The sequence below is a fragment of the Palaemon carinicauda genome, chromosome 37, assembly GCF_036898095.1.
Source record: "Palaemon carinicauda isolate YSFRI2023 chromosome 37, ASM3689809v2, whole genome shotgun sequence".
Taxonomy (NCBI): domain Eukaryota; kingdom Metazoa; phylum Arthropoda; class Malacostraca; order Decapoda; family Palaemonidae; genus Palaemon; species Palaemon carinicauda.
Window position 1 is genome coordinate 11,353,658 of NC_090761.1, and position 15,000 is coordinate 11,368,657.

The following is a 15,000-nucleotide window of genomic DNA, read 5'->3' on the forward strand; positions in this document are numbered from 1 at the left end:
AGAAGAGCTGCTTTCCATAACTAAAGATATCCATAAATCGCTAAAATTGGTATGTGTAAAAGGGGCTAAAAGAAAGAAACGAGAAAAATATACTTGGGAATGGTCTGTGGAGGTAAATAAAAGAGAAACAGGTCACAGAGACTATGATAAATAAAAATGAAAAACAATAAAGAAACAAAAGACGACAGGCTCTACGCATTATAAGATTTTGGTAGACTGGGTGATTTAGTTTTAAAGATAATGAAGTGAACATGGTTGGATTGGAGGGTAATTTAGAGATATTTTAATAAGAACTAAATGATCAGGGAAGGTTGAGCGCGAAGGACATTCGAGGGTAATTGACGATTTCAATCAATAGGGACGTAATGACTATGATAAATCGGAGGAAGAATCCTTCTAGTTATATATCTTTTCTCTCTGCAACCATTTCTAATTAATCCTGCTCTTCTTCGCCTTTCATCTGTCGAACATATCTCCCGGGCATTGGAACCCTCTCCAAAAAAATAGGCCAAGGTAATTCAGAGCGAGCGAGTGCATCTGACACAATCAAATTACTTATCAACAACGGGAGGATATTAAGTTCAGGCCTAACATATCAAGACTAACTAGTCTGACAGAAAAGGTAGATTTTTTATCATTGGGTTGATATGGAATTGTCAATCAAGTTGGGAAGGATATCATTAAAGGTGAGCCAATTGAAGTAACCCTTTAAAGTCAACAGATTCCGTTGCTAAGAAATTGAAACAAAATACTAAAATATCTAATTGCTTAGGGATGGGGTTTCCGCAGCATAGTCAATAACAAAATTGCATGGCTGGTAACTAAAGCGGATATGACTAAAGTGGATCAATATTTGATATTCCTTAATAATAATTTTTTTTTTTTTTTTTTTTTTTTTTTTTTTGAAGGATGGAAGTTATTACTATACATTGTATGAATATACTAGGTAAACTTAGGTGTATAATTTCTAAAGAAAAGTAGTTATTTGACCTATTCGGATGTGCCTAAACACTATGATAGCAATTAAAACAGTAACTTGAAGAAGTAAAACTTGAAAACACCACTATCGTGTCTAAGAATCTTTGGTATTAAAATCCAGTTATATACGTTATATATTTAAAGAATACAGGAGCTTTCACACTTTTTACAAAGTGCCTCTTGAGCTTCAGTATTTTCTAAATATACAACGAACATAACTGGATTTTAATACCAAATTAGAATAGTAATCCTAAAGTTTTATTGATAACATCATGAATACATAATAACTATTGGACTTTAAAACTTTTTTTTTGTCTTAGGAAGAGAAAGCTGTTATCATTATCTTAAGTCTAAATCTGTTCTCTGCTGTGCACATTTAATTTTCCAGCATGAATACTTATAAACCAAAAACGTAGTTTCCTCAAATTCTATGGAGATGCATAACAGTCTAATAACACCGTTTATAAAACCTCTTTATTTAAATTAGTTATGCAGCTGACACCACTTATGGGGAAACTATTATAACCTTAATTATGTGCAGGTGTCTTGATTTTTATTAGAATTACAATTTGGTAGGAAAGGCTGAGAAATGGAGTCGAGAGGTTGGTGAAGATGGTGTTTGTTTATAAAAACAAAACTGTTAGGCCAGCCACACGTGCAGTTTTAACTGACACTTACAACTGTTCAGTTATAACTGTCAGTTGAAACTGCACGTGTGTGGGTATCTCAGTATCACAGTTCATCAGTTCAACAAAACTGAACCGTCAAACTGAGACAAATAAAATTTCACTATTTTTAACTGAAAGGATTAACTGAACTGAGCTTGTGTGGGGATTCTAAGGAAGTAGAGAAGGTTACTAGCTGTCATTTCCATTCCTGTCATTTACGGATAAACTTATTATTAGGTTATTGGATAGAAATAAGCCTTATTTAAGGTTAAAGTAGCTTCCAGGGTAATTTTAGTGGTAAAATTATGCCCAGTTTTTCCGTATTTGAAATAAGCTATTTCAAGGCCAAAAATTGATTCCAGGATAATTTTAGCGAGAAAAGTGTCTAGTTTTTCCGTATTTGAAATAAGCTATTTTAAAGCCAAAAATAGCTTCCAAAATAATTTTGTCCAGTTTCCCGTATTTGAATTAAGACATATTTAAGGTCAAAAATAGATTACAGGATAATTTTAATTATCCCATATTTTCTCTTTTATATAGGAACTTCATGAAAAGTGGTTCAGGCTTATTCGAGTTATATCGTCCATATTGACAGATATCTATCATTTACCTGTTCGTACAAGTCATACCTTTGATTACCATCAAAGTAAAAAAGGTTCCAGTAATGTAGCAACTACGGGAAAACAGACCATAATGTTTCCTCTGGATTTATCCTGGAAGCTATTTTTGACCTTAAATACGGCTAATTTCAAATACTGAAAAACCGATTATAATTTTCCCTTTAAAATCACCCTGGAAGCCACTATTGACCTTGAATATGGCTGATTTCAAATGCGGAAAAACTGGATATAATTTTCCTTTTTAAAATTACCATGGAAGCCACTTTTGAAATCAAATATGACTGATTTTATAAATTACCCTGGGAGCAACTTTTGACCTTAAATATGGCCGATTTTTAAAATTACACTGGAAGCCACCTTTGACCTTAAATATGGCTAATTTCAAATACGGAAAAACTGGATATAAATTTCCCTTTAAAATTATTCCGGTAGCAACTTTTGACCTTAAATATGGCTAATTTCAAATACGGAAAAACTGGATATACTTTTCTCTTAAAAATTACCGTGGAAGCCACTTTTGACCTTAAATATGGACGATTTTTAAAATTACACTGGAAGCCACCTTTGACCTTAAATATGGCTAATTTCAAATACGGAAAAACTGGATATAATTTTCCCTTTAAAATTATTCCGGTAGCAACTTTTGACCTTAAATATGGCTAATTTCAAATACGGAAAAACTGGATATACTTTTCTCTTAAAAATTACCTTGGAAGCCACTTTTGACCTTAAATATGAACGATTTTTAGAATTACCCTGGGAGCCACTTTTGACCTTAAATATGGACGATTTTTAGAATTACCCTGGGAGCCACTTTTGACCTTAAATATGGACGATTTTTAGAATTACCCTGGGAGCCACTTTTGACCTTAAATATGGACGATTTTTAGAATTACCCTGGGAGCCACTTTTGACCTTGAATATGGCTTATTTCAAACACGAAAAACCTGGATATACTCTTCCCTTTATGTAATGCAAACGATAGAAGGCGGGAAAGTTATATCGATTGAAGTCTAGATAATTGAAACGAAAGTTTCTGCTGAGTAGAGTATTCTTTTATCGAAAAAATGTCAAAAGAAACAATTTAATAGGAATATATTGGGACGATTTTCTTCATCTCGGTTTATTGATGGGTTTTGCTCAGTCAGTAGAATTTTAGGGCCTTAATATGATGATAAAAGATAAGAAAAAAATAACGTCCAATTTGGTAACATAGAAATAATGACGCTTCAGAAATTTATGATAAATTCTCCTTAAAATTAAGACACAAAATTTTAAAAATTATTCATGTCAAATTAGCATTACAATAATATAGCCTATACATGTATGTATATGCATGTACTTAAATATAATTATACAGCCTATGTTCTTACCATTCTTAGGTGAAATTTATATAATTATTTTTGAAATTACACATGGCAAATTTCAATTAGATCCCAGGTCTACATAATGGCATTCGGCAGCTATAGAGTGATATTTGAAAAGAAAATAATATATTTGGATTCTTTGGTCGTCAGGATAACCAGGGAAAATAATGTTTGTAAATGGTAGGATCCATTCTTTGTTCCTCCGTGAGCGAAAAGTAAAGCATCGGGCAGTATATTACAGGGTATTAATCTAGTCCAACTGATATTCTTTGCAATCAACAAAGGATACCACGTATTTTCACCATATTCATTCAGTTTCGGTCATAGAGGGATGCACCTTACGCTCTGAAAGATAGCCAGAAGGGTTGCACTTCATGCTCTCAATAACAGTCATTGGGGACTGTACCTCAATATTCAATATCAGTCATAGAACTGCACGTAATGATCATAAATATAGTCATAAAGGTTGTAACTCACGCTCTTCTTAACAGTCTTATAGGGAGCACCTCGTTTTCCCAATAACAGGTCCTTCGCTGTGAAAGACATCCATAAGGGCTGCCCCTAACTGTTAGGGCCTAACAGTCTCAATGACAGTCATAAAAGATCAGACCTCAATATTCCAATGTCAGACAAAGAGGTCTGCACCTCACTCTCAGAAGGACAGTCTGAGAGACAGTCATAAGGGGTGCACTTCATGCTTTCTATACATAATTGACATTACTGCAAAAATTTCAACAATGATTCCTTCGTTTCTTCAACATTGTAAAATCAATGTCATATCCACCGATGCGTATTTGAAAGTTATGTCTATTCGTTTTAGCATAACTGGGGTTGCATAAAGCTATCGGAATAGTTGTGATCTTGGACGCATTACTTTTCTCAGAACTCCTCATTCTTCAACTCTGCTTTGTCAGGTCTATGCCTTGTCTTACTTCTTTGGTAACACAACTTTCTGGGTTTTTAAACGTTATCCATTAATTCCTTAACTCCCATTAAAATCTAACAGTAACCAATTTTTCTCCGTGACATGTTTCATAGGTAGATTTTATTTAGTGGTCTCTACTGTTAATTTCTTGATTTTCGGACTCTCTTGCAACTCACATATAAGATAAACTTAATCTTCTTTTTGTCGATCAGGATTTTGCAGATGCTATTGACGAATGTTACTTACGTTTAAGTTGAAGATGAATGATTAATTATTTACGGTGTGTACGTGTTAAACACGAAAGGATGTTAACCCTTAAGTTGACAGCAGGACCCACACAGTGACTTTATGGGTCCTGGTTGACAGCGCATTCTTTACTGATTTCAAGATGTTCATTGAAATATTATGAACGGTCAGAGATTTTCATGGCTTCTCATATTAGAATGAAACTAATGATTAAAGGTGGAACAGATAGACTTTATAACGGTAGACCAGAGGACAGATAGACTTTATAACGGTAGACCAGAGGACAGATAGAATTTATAACGGTAGACCAGAGCTCGCACACGATTTAGATTTTATCGTATAAAGGAAATAAAGACTCGTAAGTATATATGCTAAATTAAGAAAATCTAAATATGAGTTCCTCATAATCGATAAAAGAAAAAAAGAAAAACTATTTTTTTTTAACGATTTAAATGAATATGCTAATTACTGTTTTGAGGTTAGACCGAATTTGTCTTGAAAAAGGGATTCTACGATGTCTAGTATTGTACCTTTCTCATTTTGATTAAAATGTATATATTAGGTGCTAAACATATAAATATAATAGTACCAAATCATATAAAACAGTATTAACTATTGATTTTATACAATTTTAGAATATCCTTCTGCTGGCAACGTCGTCAGCTAGTGATATCTATGATGACATTCTCTCTCTCTCTCTCTCTCTCTCTCTCTCTCTCTCTCTCTCTCTCTCTCTGAATCATGTTAGAGAATACAAATGAACAAAAGGAGTAATTAATGATGATATATAAATCAATGTTATTGTTGATTTCTAAAGGAAACTAAGGCTGAATGAATAAACTATCTTTCATTTAACAATGGAAGTATTATATAAGCAGTTAACTAAATTGAAAATAAGAGCGGAAGGTATATTAGACATAAGAATTAATATAAAAAAGAGAAATCTGGTGTTTAGGAAGAAAAGTCTTAGAAATATGAAATTAAACTAAGAATATTCATAAAAACACTTCAATTAATCTATAGGTAAAAAGCTGACAATAGAAACTAAGAGGTAGAACAAACAAAATAAAACATAAAACAACACATAAAGCTTTTTTTTTTTTTTTTTTTTTTTTTTTTAGAATGCTGGAGGGAGAAAGGGGAGAGATAAGAAACACAGACGAGGGGAGGTTTGCCTTTTGGCTTTTCTGGCTGTCTAGATACCGTGGAAGATGAGCCATAATAGAATTATGGTGCTTTGTCATTTTTATGAGGCACTATTAACCATTTTTCGCCTTTTGCTAAAAGTGCCATCAGAAGACAGAAGGGGAAAAGGGGGTTAGTTTTTATCTTTATTTTTCAGAATAAAAGTACCTACATCCAAAGTGACTTGAAGTGTTAAGCTTTGTACGTAAAGAAATATCTAGCAAATGGGACAATATACTTTCTTCAAAGACACCATACTCTCTCTAGCATAATTTTCAAAGATAATAAAACTTTCCAGATATGATGAAATTAGCAAAATAATGAAATTGATATAGATTTTTGATTTGAATTTCATAAAATTCGCTTTTAGTTTTCTTTCACTTATATCTTATTTAAAGAGAACTTATCAGATTAATACCTGTACCACTCTTTTCATAAGAGTAGGGAATAGATATGCTTCTCTGGAAAGGCATTTTGCTTTCATTGCTCACGAGAGCTGGTTATTTGATATTTGCACATGGCTGACATGCTAGTGACATTAAAACTTCCCGTGTTATACGGTATATATTTACCACTGGCAATGAAGTTTGGAGGAGATTATGTTTTCACCCCAATTTGCCTGTTTGTTTGTTTGTTTGTGAACAACTTCCTGACCACAATTTTACTCATAGAGAAGTGAATCCTTCAGGGATTAATTGTTGTGACGTGGAAGTGATTCATTTTTAAAAGTCCTAGGTCAAAGGTCAAAGTCAGGGTTGAGCAAAAGGTTGACCGAATTAACCCGAACCTTAACCCCGAGTTCGTACATGGTTGTCGCACAGACTTCAAATACGCATACGGTCTAAACTGATTCTGGGAAAGGCAAGCTGGTTTCGAGAAATAAGCTGCCGTGTGGGAGGTCTGCACTCTCAAAGTGCTTTTCTAATTTATATGTATAATATATATATATATATATATATATATGTATGTATATATATATGCATATATATATATATATATATATATATATATGTATATATATGCATATATATATATATATATATATATTTATATATATACATATATTTATATATATATATATATATATATATATATATATATATATATATAAAACACGTGCTCAGCAAGGGTGTACTAGTCATGACCACCCATACTTGGTTGGTTCGCTGTGAGCGATCAGATGAAAGTCTCCCGCTATCACCAACCTGCAGTTGGCCAGCGTGGTCGTGAAAGCTGGCAACACCTCAGACATGAATAAGGACATGTCTGAGGCCTTTGTCCTGTGGTGTACTAAAAACGGAGACGATTGTTTTTGTTGATATATATATATATATATATATATATATATATATATATATATATATATATTAGAAAAAGAACCTTTACACCCATGCATATAAACATACATACATACTTACACTTATATATCTATCTATATGTACAAATGTGTGCGATCTGTCAAAGATGACGGCGGAATATTCAGATAGATACGCGCAGACATGCACACGCACCCTCTGACTGGGGTATGACTACTTTCTCTCCCCGTGCCCGAGAGACGGAGAAAGCTGAGCGTTACCGGATATATATATATATATATATATATATATATATATATATATATGTATATATATATACAGTACATATATATACATATATATATATTATATATGTATATATACAGTATATATATAAATATATATATATAAATATATATATATATATATATATATATTTATATATATTAATATATATCCTTCAGCATATATTCATGTAAATAGCCGTATATTTGCTCCGTATTATATGGGATATATATATATATATATATATATATATATATATATATATATATATATCCTTCAGCATATATTCATGTAAATAGCCATATATTTGCTCCGTATTATATGGGATATATATATATATGTATATATATATATATATATATATATATATATATATATATATATATATATATATATATATATATTTCATCATCTCCTCCTACACCTCTTGACGAAAAGGGCCTCAGATTTCACCAGTCGTTTCTTTCTTGAGCTTTTAAATCAATACTTTTCCATTCATCATCTACTTCACGTTTCATAGTCCTCCGCCATGTAGATCCTGAGTCTTCCAACTCTTCTAGCGCCTTGTGGAGCCCAGATGAAAGTTTGGTGAACTAATCTTTCTTGGGGAGTGCGAAGAGCATGCCCAAACCATCTTCATCTACCCTCACTATGATCTCATTCATATACGGCACTTGAGTAATCTCTGTTGTAGTTTCATTTCTAATCCTGGCTTGCCATTTACCTCCCAATATTCTTCTGAGGGCTTTGTTCTCAAATCTACAAAATTTGTTGGACATTGTTTCATTGCCATACCACGAGTCATGTCTATACAGTATCACCGATCTCTCTCTCTCTCTCTCTCTCTCTCTCTCTCTCTCTCTCTCTCTCTCTCTCTCTCTCTCTTTCAATTACTGTATGAATAGGTTATCTTGATAGGAAGGATTGGAGGAATTTTCCAATGATATTCCCATTCTCTTTTTATTTGATGGATAAGGGAAGATTTTCAATGATACGCTTTCCTCTTTTATTGGTATCTGATGAAACTTTTGATGAGAGAGAGAGAGAGAGAGAGAGAGAGAGAGAGAGAGAGAGAGAGAGAGAGAGAGAGAGAGAGAGAGAGAGAGAGAGAGAGAGGTGAGGGGCGGGGGTTATGATGATGTATTTTCATTTTTTCATAGGTGTGTAATTATTAAGTGTACCATTAATTGAGAGCATATTAAATCATGCTAGCCTTTTACCTCTAATCAATACCCAATGAATATCTTTAACAGAAGAGAGTGTTAAAAATATGCATACATTTTTAACGTATCTAAATAATACATTTGATGGAGAGATGATAGGCTCTCTTTACCCTAAGTCAACCATAATAAAGCAGTATTGAAGACCGAACATGATTCGTTTTAAAACCGTGTTCGAACACCAATTCGGTCTTCTGCTGTGAAAAAAAATATGGAAATAGCATTATTTGGTTTCCCAACTAATGGTCTTTTATTAAGTGTCAGTTTTACAAAAAGTTTTCGATATTATAATATGGTACACTATACGAAAACATAATAAATAGAAAAAAAATTAACGTGTTCGCCTAGCATTCGCATGGCGGCAGATCGATCCCAGTCCGGGACCTTAGTTTAAGCTGGGGGGGCCACTGCTGTGGTTGGGCACCACATTGGGTGGTTGGGCTTGACTGGATGACATTCTGGTGAGCATCTATTCCTTAACCCTTAAATGATGAAATACAGTAATAGTAAATAAAAATTGAAATATAAATATCATTTCACCCGCATCAAGGACAGTGGATAGCTTGAGGATGAAGGAAGGAGGGGGAGGTTTTAGCGTCTCTTAGAAGGGGAGTCAGCCTTCATAAACATAATGGGTAACTGCCCTTTTGGGGTTCTTCTCTTTTGTTCCTCTTTCCTGACACTCCCTGCGATGCACACCACAACCCTTTTACTAAACACTAATCTAGAGATGTTGGTATCTGCCTCCCCTTTAAGAGGTTTCCGAAAATGCTTATTATTATTATTATTATTATTATTATAATCTAAGCTACAACCCTTGTTAGAATAGAAAATTGTTATAAGGCCAAGGCCTCCAACAAGGAAAACTGTCCCAGTGAGGAAAGGAAACAAGGAAATGAATAAACTACAAGAGAATGTACAATCAAAAATGAAATATTTTAAAAACAGTAACAACATTAAGTTAGATCTTTCAAATAAAAACAAAAAACAAGAGAAAGGTGAAATAAGATAGAATAGTGTGCCCGAGTGTACACTCAAGCAAGAGAACTCTACCTCAAGACAGTGGAAAACCATAGTACTGAGGCTATGGCACTATCAAAGTCTAGAGAACATTGGTTTAATTTTAGAGTTTCCTTCCCCTAGAAGAGCTGCTTACCATAGCTAAGGGGTCTCTTTTGCCCTTACCAAGAGGAAAGTAGCCACTGAACCATAGGGTAAATATTATGCAAATCATCTATGCTGGATGATATTTTTCACCAAGAAATTTCTCAGCAGCAGCTGTTTGCCTAGACTGGTAGCCTTCCCGTACCTTCCTACTCTATGATTGCCACTCCTCTTGTTAAAGTTACCGAACCAGCCATGGATAACCCAAAGATTTTCACTAGACTTTACATCCTCACGTTTTTCTTGGATGCTTTTAAAGTTGATGAACGTTTTTACTTACCGCCTTCAAATGATATTGTCACTTTAAGGCAGCCAGCCTCCTCCAACCCGGTTTTTTCTTTATCCAAATATATAGCAATTTTTCGACTTCCTCAATGATCTTAATTCATTGATTAGATAAAGATAACACGCCATTTGATACATTTGCTTCTTTGATGGCTTTTTTTTTAATTCGTTCATATATATATATATATATATATATATATATATATATACTATATATATATATATATACTTTATATATATATATATATATTTATATAAATATATACACAAATATACGCTGTATCTGTACATACACATATCACATTCACACACACACACACACACACACACACACACACACACATATATATATATATATATATATATATATATATATATATATATATATATATATATATATATATATAATAGTTTTGTAACTAACGTTCATGATTTGCAAACTTTCAAATATCTCTTTCGAGAATGATTTATACGAAAAAATTAACTACAAGATGATGAGTGTAGCTACCCTGCCTATGATTCGAATCTCTGCTTTAGAACCGTGATACAGAAGACATCCTATTTGGCCGAATTATTAAATCTTTGCATGCTTTAAAGTATGCCTGCGTATACGTTCATATAATTAATGTGTAATTTAAATCCAAATATATACATAGTTTGTGATAGCTATAAACTACAAATAAATTATATATAGTACAAATTCTAAAATCCAAATCCAAAGAAAAGAAAGTAGTGGCAGATAAACTTGTCGTACACAGGGGAAATAGAAGGAAGCTTGGGTAACCGGAGAGAGAGAGAGAGAGAGAGAGAGAGAGAGAGAGAGAGAGAGAGAGAGAGAGAGAGAGAGAGAGAGAGAGAGAGAGAGAGAGAGAGAGAGTTGGGACGGGGGTTTAGCTTGTCTCCCCATTATCTCCCAAACGTCTCTGATATTGACAACAGAATACTCCGGTGTGTTGAGTCAAGAGGGTTGAACGCCTGTACATCCGGGCCAAAGCCGTGAGTCTCTCAATCATGTTTCTAAGAAACACAGAGGACTTTAATCTCCTTTTTGTGTTCTCCTTCCTTGGCTAATTCCAAGACTTCCTTCATCAGAAATTAAATAAGTATACATATTGAAGGTATATTTTTTGTTTTAATTATGATCTTTATAATGTTTGTTTATTCACCGGGCCTTCAGTCTACAGTTCGTCTTTCGGTGTAGTGTAGGCTACATATAACAGATAAGGTGCTTCATCAAATATTATCTTTCTACATATCTTTGTTGTATTTTGGTCCATTTGATATTTAATTGTGTTTTGAGATCTATTACTTGCCTTAATCTATTCTATCCCTTACGTAGATGTAGGCCACACCACCAAATAATTAAATTCTTGGTTCAATAATATCTAATTAGTGGTGAGACTCACATCTTCCTTTGGAGATTCATTCATTGTTAATTTACCTGCCATATATATATAAAATCCTCCAGCTTCTCCAATGAATAATTTAGTAGATAATCTCAGCATATCATTTTCAGATTTTATTCCTTCCAAGCCTTTATATCGATATTACAAAGATATAATATTTGGATCATAGATGCCTTTTCTGTGAGAATATTATCATTATTTTGATATTATCATCATTATCATTACTATCACTCTTATCATAATTTATATTGCTAAATACGAACGACAATTGTAAATCACCATAACTAATTGATAACATAACTGGATAACAAGCAATCTCAGCAATGAAAAAGTTTTAATAGTTACTTCATAAATCGAGAATTTCTTTTTCATTTGAACAGAAATATTTAATAGGTAATAGGTAGAGGAAAGAGTTCCGTTGAAACCTCTTATCTAACTGTAACACTATATAAAATGAAACACCAGAGGCAGTAGTGTTTTTTACTCCCCATATCTGCGTTCTAATAGACTGAAATAGAATATACTGTAGATGAAATTCTAAACTTAACGGAACGTAAGTACGAGCATCATTTGCTGATGACCTAAAGCATACATCAGATGAAACTGAGAAATAGAGGAGAACTTGCATGAAGTACAAAGGAACCAAAGCTTACTCAATTAATAAATTACCCTTTAATTATATGGTGACTGAAAATATCTTAATATAGCCTCGGTAAATGAAAGTTTAAAGTTAATGAAATTGGCCTCTTGTCAGGGCAAAGAGAGAGAGAGAGAGAGAGAGAGAGAGAGAGAGAGAGAGAGAGAGAGAGAGAGAGAGAGAGAAATATCAGTAAATGTAAAATATAAACTAATGTAGGACATGAGTTGCCCTAATTGTGTAGAATAATCACGGGCAGAGATCAAAAGATTCCATAGAACAATTGTGACCTTTAGTATATAATTTCTCTACACGTTGGAGCAATTTGGACAAAAGCTCCATAACGAGAGAGAGAGAGAGAGAGAGAGAGAGAGAGAGAGAGAGAGAGAGAGAGAGAGAGAGAGAGATTTCCATAAAAAAAAAGAAAAAAAAAGTCACGAACACCAGCTTCAGACTGAACGATGCATGAGCTAAGAGACTTATGATACCAAAAATTGGAATATTTAAAATTCAATAAGGTAGTTATTTAGATTTTTGTATTTCACTCATTGGGAGAGAAACGTGTTTTTCCTGATGTGTTTTCTCCTCCTGCTGTAAAATTTTCAAATAGATTCATCTCAGTAATTTCTGGGCCAAATGACCTGAAATTTGGCACAAAGATTGAGTGGGCAAATACCCAGGTGCGTTTTTAATATTTTTTATACATACCTTTAAGATAATGTTATCAAAATTTTTGCCATTTTTGGACAAAAAAGAAAAAAAATATTTTGGTCTCCTGTGCCCTGGTATTATAACCGAATCACCTGAAATTTGGTACGGAGGTGCCTTAAATAAATACCAATAGGAAGTCATCATCTTCGGCATACGTTTGTTCAAAATGGTTAATTTTACAATGTTTGTGATTTTAAGCCAAAAATTTTATTTTCGGCTCCTGTGTCATCATATTTACACCAAAATGACCTGCAATTTCGTATGAGGGTAACTTTGATATATACCCACAGGATGTAAGTCACGTTTTTCATATACATCAGTTAAACATTATTAATTTTAGTGGGTCGTGGCTATTTATTGAAAAAAATATATCTAATTTTTTGCTCCTATGCCTAGGTATTTAAACCATGTGATCTGAAATTTGGTATGGAAATGCCTATGATATATGCCCACAGGATTTTATTTACAATTTTTGCATAGACCAATTCAGAATTATTGGTGGGGGGTTTTCGGCCATTTTCAGAGAAAAATTTGCATTTCCGAAAATGGCCTATTAGGAGTAATTTGATGTGATGGTAAATCTATCGAGGATCCATTTCTGGAAATGATTAATATGGCCCAGTCCATGGTTACAGGTAATACTTAGGCATTTCGACATTTTATATTTAGTGTACATTTAGTCATTTATTTACATACATTAAACATTTTAAGATGAATACTTAATCTCTCAAGCCTTAAAATGTATTTATATCTAAAATATTAATGTGAAGGTGAAAAAGATAATGAAGTAAATGTAAGCTTACTTTAGCTTTCACTCTGTACACACACACACACACACACACACACACACACGCCCGCACACACTTCCCAGCCGGAAGCTATTACCATAAATGAATTCCAGTTGATATAAATTATATTCCCAAGATAGAATTCGGTATTATGCCATTGTGGTTGATATTTACATATGCACACAATGTATATATATATATATATATATATATATATATATATATATATATATATATATATATATATATATATATATATATATATATATATACATATATACTCACACATATCTAAATCTCACATTAGGCTCGAACCATAGTCTCTTCAAATGAAAGGCAAGGTAACTATCAATAATGCCACAAGAAATATAGGAACCTATGAGGTAGCTGCATTTCGCGATTTATCTGGTGAGTCCACATTCTTACACATCAGTAAATTCAATTAAGTTTCCGTCTCACGAAGGTGATCCAATTGATAGATTTTTATTCCGATTACTCATAATGTGTTATTGTATGGATAAAATTAGTACGATATCCTCTTTGAATAAGAAAAATATCAGATCCGTACGATATTGTGTTGATTTCCCTCTTATATAATATTTACAAAATATATGTGTGTATATATATATGTATATATATATGTGTGTATATATATATATATATATATATATATATATATATATATACACACACACATATATATATATATATATATATATATATATATATATATATATATATATATATATATATATATATATATATACATACACATTGCATTGGGCCCTTAAATCTTTTATACACTGCTTATATGCAAATACTTTTTGCTTTTGCAAAGTCATGTTAATAAAAGAATAAAAAACTAACATAAACATATAAAACATTTCAACAAAAAGGACCCTATATCAATGCCTGTAAAAAAAAAAGGAGTTTTCAATAGTTAATCCCTATAGTATCATAAGGCTATATCTTTTTAGATTAAAAAGGCTAAAATAAAGTTATATTTAATGCTAATCCTACATAATCCGTAAGGGAACCTATTGATTGGATTTTGTTAACGTTCATCTTATGTGATACATAATCTATTAAAGGTTTAAAGGTCACTCAAGAATGGCATAAGGAAGGGACAGTGACATTGCCCTATCAAGCTAGACAATGGCCTAGAGACTGACCATATGTTCATATGATTAGCGTCCAAAACCCCCTTCTCCACCCAAACT